Consider the following 5,756-nt stretch of genomic DNA (forward strand, 5'->3'; position numbering starts at 1 on the left):
TTTCACCATGTTGGCCAGGCTGGTCTCAAACCCCCGACCTCGGGTGATCTGCCCACCTTGGCCTCCTTAAGTGCGGGCATGATAGGTGTGAGTCACTGCACCTGGCCATATTGGCCAACGTTAAATACAGCGGATTTATCCTCCACAGTGTTGCGGGCCTGTCACCCAGACACTGGACTTGCCAACTTCCAAAAATCACATAAGCCAGTTCTTTTTTTGCTGTTCTGTTTTTGATACAGAATCTCACTCTGTCATCCAGGCTGGAGTGCAATGGTGCAATCTCGGCTCACTGCAATCTCCGCCTCCCAGGTTCAAGTGATTCTCCTGCCTCAGCCTCCCAAGGACCCGGGATGACAGGCACCTGCCGCCACACCTGGCTAAGTTTTGTATTTTTAGTAGAGATGAGATTTCACCATGTTGGCCAGGCGGGTCTTGAACTCCTGACCTCAGGTGATCCACCTGCCTCAGCCTCCCAAAGTGCTGGGATTACAGGCACCTGCCGCCACACCTGGCCAAGTTTTGTATTTTTAGTAGAGACGGGGTTTCACCATGTTGGCCAGGCGGGTCTTGAACTCCTGACCTCAGGTGATCCGCCTGCCTCAGCCTCCCAAAGTGCTGGGATGACAGGTGTGAGCCACCGCGCCCGGCCTCCTGGTAAAACTTGAACCCAAAACTCTACGTCTTAACAAAAAAAGTGAACGTGACGACGGGCTCTCACCTGGCTTGCAGCTCTCGGCGACCTTGCTGAGTAACTTGTGCACTTTGTCGTCTGACCAGTTGTGCAGGATCCGGCACAGGACATACAGCTCAGCGCTGGGGAGGGGGTCCCTGAAAAAGTCACCTGGTTTAAAGACAAAAGGCGACACGTCCGTCAGGTATGGCAGAAGCAGTCCTCCCCGGACAGATCCTCGGACGGCCACCCACATCGTAAATCAGGGATGGAGAAGAGAGGGGTGTGGGCGGGAAAGGGTCTTCCTGAGTATATCCCCATGGGGACTTGATCAGAGGAGCTGGTTAGCGATGCCACGGGCGTGCGGTTAGACTCCGGCTGAGAAAAGGCTGGGCACGGTGGCTCACGCCTGTAATCTCACCAGTTTCGGAGCCTGAGGTAGGCAGATTGAGCTCAGGAGTTCGAGACCAGCCTGAGCAACATGGCGAAGCCGTAGCTCTGCTAAAAATACAAATTAGCTGGACAGGGGTAGCGGGTGCCTGTAATCCCAGCTACTTGGGAGGCTGAGGCAGGAGAATCGCTTGAACCCGGGAGGCGGAGGTTGCAGTGAGCTGAGATCCGGCCACTGCACTCCAGCCTGGGCGACGGAGCGAGACTCCGTCTCAAAAAAAAAAAAAAGAAAGTTTCCAGAAACCTCGTACCTACCGTGTGCTGGTGTGCACCTGCGAATGGTCACAGAAGCGTTTGTATTGACTGATGGCTAACCCTGCTGTGTTCAGCAAATATGAACCACAGCCAAGCAAGTAAGCAAGTTGTGAGTTGCATGAGGGGAAAGAAGGGGTGGGAGGGTGTGTGGTGGGAAGTCTGGGCTGTTTTCCCCGAGCTGTGAGGAGAAGGTGCTCTTTCAGGGCTCATGATGTTAAACTTTAGCATTTCCGGACGGACGGGGTGTCATCCCAGCACTTTGGGAGGCCAAGGCAGGCGGATCACCTGAGATCAGGAGATCGAGACCAGCCTGGCCAACATGGTGAAACCCCGTCTCCACCAAAATTACAAAAAACCAGCCGGGCGAGGTGGCGGGCGCCTGTAGTCCCAGCTACTGGGGAGGCTGAGGCAGGAGAATGGCGTGAACCCGGGAGGCGGAGCTTGCAGTGAGTCGTGATCACACCACTGCACGCCAGCCTGGGCGACACAGCGAGACTCCGTCTTAGAACAAAAAAGAGAAAGTTTCCAGAAACCTCGAGGGCAGGGGCATGGAGGTCCCCAGCACCTGTGCCTGCAGGCCTGGCCGCTGTGCGATGGTACTGAATGTCTCGTTTTTTTTTTTTTTTGAGATGGAGTTTGGCTCTCTTGCCCAGGCTGGAGTGCAGTGGTGCGATCTGGGCTCACTGCAACCTCGATTACGGGCGCCCGCCACCACGCCTGGCTAGTTTTTTTTGTATTTTTAGTAGAGACGGGGTTTCACCGTATTAGCTAGGATGGACTCCATCTCCTGACCTCGTGATCCACCTGCCTTGGGTTCCCAAAGTGCTGGGATTACAGGCGTGAGCCACTGTGCCTGGCCTTATTTTTTTGAGATGGAGTTTTGCTCTGTCGCCCAGGCTGGAGTGCAGTCGCGCGGTCTCGGCTCACCGTAACCTCCGCCTCCCAGGTTCATCCTGCCTCAGCCTCCCGAGTAGCTGGGATTATAGGCATGTGCCACCGTGCTCGGCTAATTTTTTGTATTCTTATGAGAGATGGTGTTTCACCATCTTAGCTAGGATGGTCTCGATCTCCTGACCTTGTGATCTGCTCACCTTGGCCTCACAAAGTGCTAGGATTCCAGGCGTGAGCCACCGCGCCTGGCCAAGGCGTCTCCTGTGAATCCATCCTGGCCTCAGCACCTGCCACGTGGAAGTTCTCCTTCAAGTCTAACCTAAGGCCGCCCTGTGACAGCTCCTGGGCCGGTTCCTTCTGTGGCCTCAGCGCCGTGGGTACCTACCCATGGATTTCAGCTGTGCCCCATCTCCACTCCCCTCCCATCTCGACTACTTGCACTGATGATAACGTCACACAACCCTCCACCTGTTTATTTTTTTTAAATCATTATTATTATCATTGTCTTTTTTGTTTGAGGTGGAGTTTCGCTTTTGTCGCCCAGGCTGGAGTGCAGTGGTGCGATCTTGGCCCACTGCAACCTCCGCCTCCCTCCTGGGTTCAAGTGATTCTGCTGCCTCAGCCTCCCAAGTAGCTGGGACTACAGGCGCCCACCACCTCGCCCGGCTGATTTTTGTATTATTAGTAGAGACGGGGTTTCACCATGTTGGCCAGGCTGGTCTTGAACTCCTGACCTCAGGTGATCCACCCGCCTCGGCCTGCCAAAGTGCTGGGGTGACAGGTGTGAGCCACCGCACCCAGCCTCATCCACCTGTTTGGAGATGCCCTCGTGTCTCTGTGGACCCACACACACATATGCACAGGCATAACCACGGACACAGGCACACAGGTACGCACACATACACCCATCCAAATGCACAGACGTACAGACATGCAGACACAAAGGCACACATGCAAGCACACACCAGAAAGACGTGCACACACAGACACACGCACGGACATACAGAGATACACTGACAGGCCCACAGAGACAAACTCAGACGCAGACACATGCACAGATGGGCACAGAGAGACAGAGATACACCAACAGACAGGCACACAGACGCACACGGACGCAGACACATGCGCAGATGGGCACACAGACACACGGACACACACATACACCAACAGACAGGCACACACACGGACACAGACACCTGCACAGATGGGCACAGAGAGACACAGATACACCAATAGACAGGCACACACACGCAGACACATGCACAGAGACACCCACACACACCATGCACACAGACGGAGACATGCACACACACATGCACACGGAGACAGACACACACAGTCTCAGACACAGGGACATACCACACACAGACATGCACACACAGAGACACAGACACACACACAAGCACAGGAGACAGTCACATGTGCACACAGACACCCACACACACCATGCACACACAGACATGCACACACATATGCACAGAGACACACACACAACCATAGCAGTCACATATGCACACAGACACCCACCGGCACGCAGCATGCACACGGATGCAGACACACACACAGACTGCACACACATACCCACCGGCACACAGCATGCACACAGATGCAGATGCAGACGGGCACACAGAGACGCACACACAGACATGCACACATATATCCACACAGGTGCACACACATACCCTCACAGAAACATATGCAACCACACACCACAGGGACGGCGCACACGCACACGCAGACACAGACACACAGACGGTCTCACGCACACACACACACGGACATACCACACACAGACACAGCAACACATAGAGACACAGACACACAAGCACAGCAGTCACATATGCACACAGACACCCACAGACACACCATGCACACCGATGCAGACACAGACATGCACACACAACCCCAGCAGTCATATATACACACAGACACCCGTCGGCACACAACATGCACACAGATGCAGACACACAGACATGCACACATATATCCACACAGACACACACACACCCTCACAGAAACATATGCATCCACACACCAGAGACGTGCACACACACGTGCGGATGCAGACACAGGCACACACACGTTCTCACGCACAGACACGCTCAGGGGCATGCGACACACACATGCAGACACACACACACACAAGCACAGCAGACAGTCGTGTATGCACACAGACACCCACCATGGAAACGCCCATGCAGAAACACAGGCACACGCACAGCCATGCACCCTGTCTGGAAAGAGATGACGGAGCCTGGAGAACGTTGGCAGGGCAAACGCGAGGGAGGCTCACCTGCTGCGAAGTGGATCTGCGCTGCCTGCGGTCCGGCGGGCTGGAAGTGGACGGCCAGCTCGACGATGTCCGGGAGGTCAAACACGGTCACCTGGAGACGAGGGTACTCGCGGGCCAGCTCTCGGGCCAGTGCGCCTGTGCAGCCTGCGGGGAAGCAAATGCACACTCTGCAGCTGCTTCGTCCTGGTGCCTACGGAACCCTGACGACTCTCCAAAGCTCAACCGGGGCAGAAGTCATGTTCGAGGGCGTGGCATTGACACCCATGCTGGGAGGGAAAGCCAGCGGTAGGGAGTTCGCTGGTATCCCAGACAAGACTGTGCAAGCAGCTGAGTGTGGGGGCACAGACCTGCAGGGAAATCCTTCCAGCCCAGGGCTATAGGCTGTACTCCTCCCTTCTCCTTCCTGCCGTGGGGATGTATACATGATGGGTGGTGCAACAGCAGCCACTCTGGGCCACGTGTGGGGGCACGGACCTGCAGGGAAATCCTTCCAGCCCAGGGCTATAGGCTGTACTCCTCCCTTCTCCTTCCTGCCGTGGGGATGTATACATGATGGGTGGTGCAACAGCAGCCACTCTGGGCCACGTGTGGGGGCACAGACCTGCAGGGAAATCCTTCCAGCCCAGGGCTGTAGGCTGTACTCCTCCCTTCTCCTTCCTGCCGTGGGGATATAGACACAATGGCCGGTGCTACAGCAGCCACTCTGGGCCACAAGGAGGAGAGGCATTCCGAGGTTGGGGAAATGTAAGCTGATGGTGTGAGAATCATCCCAGGCTGCTGATCCCCCAGCACCCCTTGGGAACGTGTGTACTGCTCCACCCACTGTCCAGGGCTGGGGTGGGGTGGAGGGTGAGTCAGGATATAATCAGACTTGCTGAGGGAAATCCAGCAGCTCCAAGGTGCTCTGCCTCAGCTCCTCAGCCAACAGAGAGGGCCCCCGAGTCTCTAGGGGGACGTTAAGGCACCCCTGGAACGTGGGAATATCCACCCACCATCTGGGACTCAGCCTGGCCCAGTTCAGGTCGTTGTCAGGTTTGTCCGTGGAAGAAGGCAGTTTGCAGCTGTCCTGAGCAGGGAAGATGCCTGCGGCTTAATCCACAAAAGGAAGGAGAGCCCTGGCGGGGGGGCTACCCACCTCCCACGTCGCAGGCGGAGGAGAAGCGGGACAGATCGAAGGCCGTGGCCACCTGGCGCGCA

At 56.1% G+C, this 5,756-nt stretch overlaps 1 long non-coding RNA gene across 2 annotated transcripts; it reads right to left on the minus strand.

Moving 5' to 3' along the window:
- Window positions 1-660: 660 nt before the first annotated feature.
- On the minus strand, window positions 661-5,756 carry LOC113223069. Of its 2 annotated transcripts, none has more exons than XR_003308600.2 (3): window positions 4,907-5,527; window positions 4,560-4,703; window positions 661-841 (listed from the first exon to the last, which is right to left on the minus strand). It is a non-coding gene; the product is annotated as an uncharacterized LOC113223069 (long non-coding RNA). The 2 variants fall into 2 exon arrangements; XR_003308599.2 differs by lacking the exon at window positions 4,907-5,527 and adding an exon at window positions 5,695-5,756 and having other exon boundaries at window positions 687-841.

This window comes from Piliocolobus tephrosceles, unplaced genomic scaffold, assembly GCF_002776525.5.
Source record: "Piliocolobus tephrosceles isolate RC106 unplaced genomic scaffold, ASM277652v3 unscaffolded_38389, whole genome shotgun sequence".
Classification (NCBI taxonomy): domain Eukaryota; kingdom Metazoa; phylum Chordata; class Mammalia; order Primates; family Cercopithecidae; genus Piliocolobus; species Piliocolobus tephrosceles.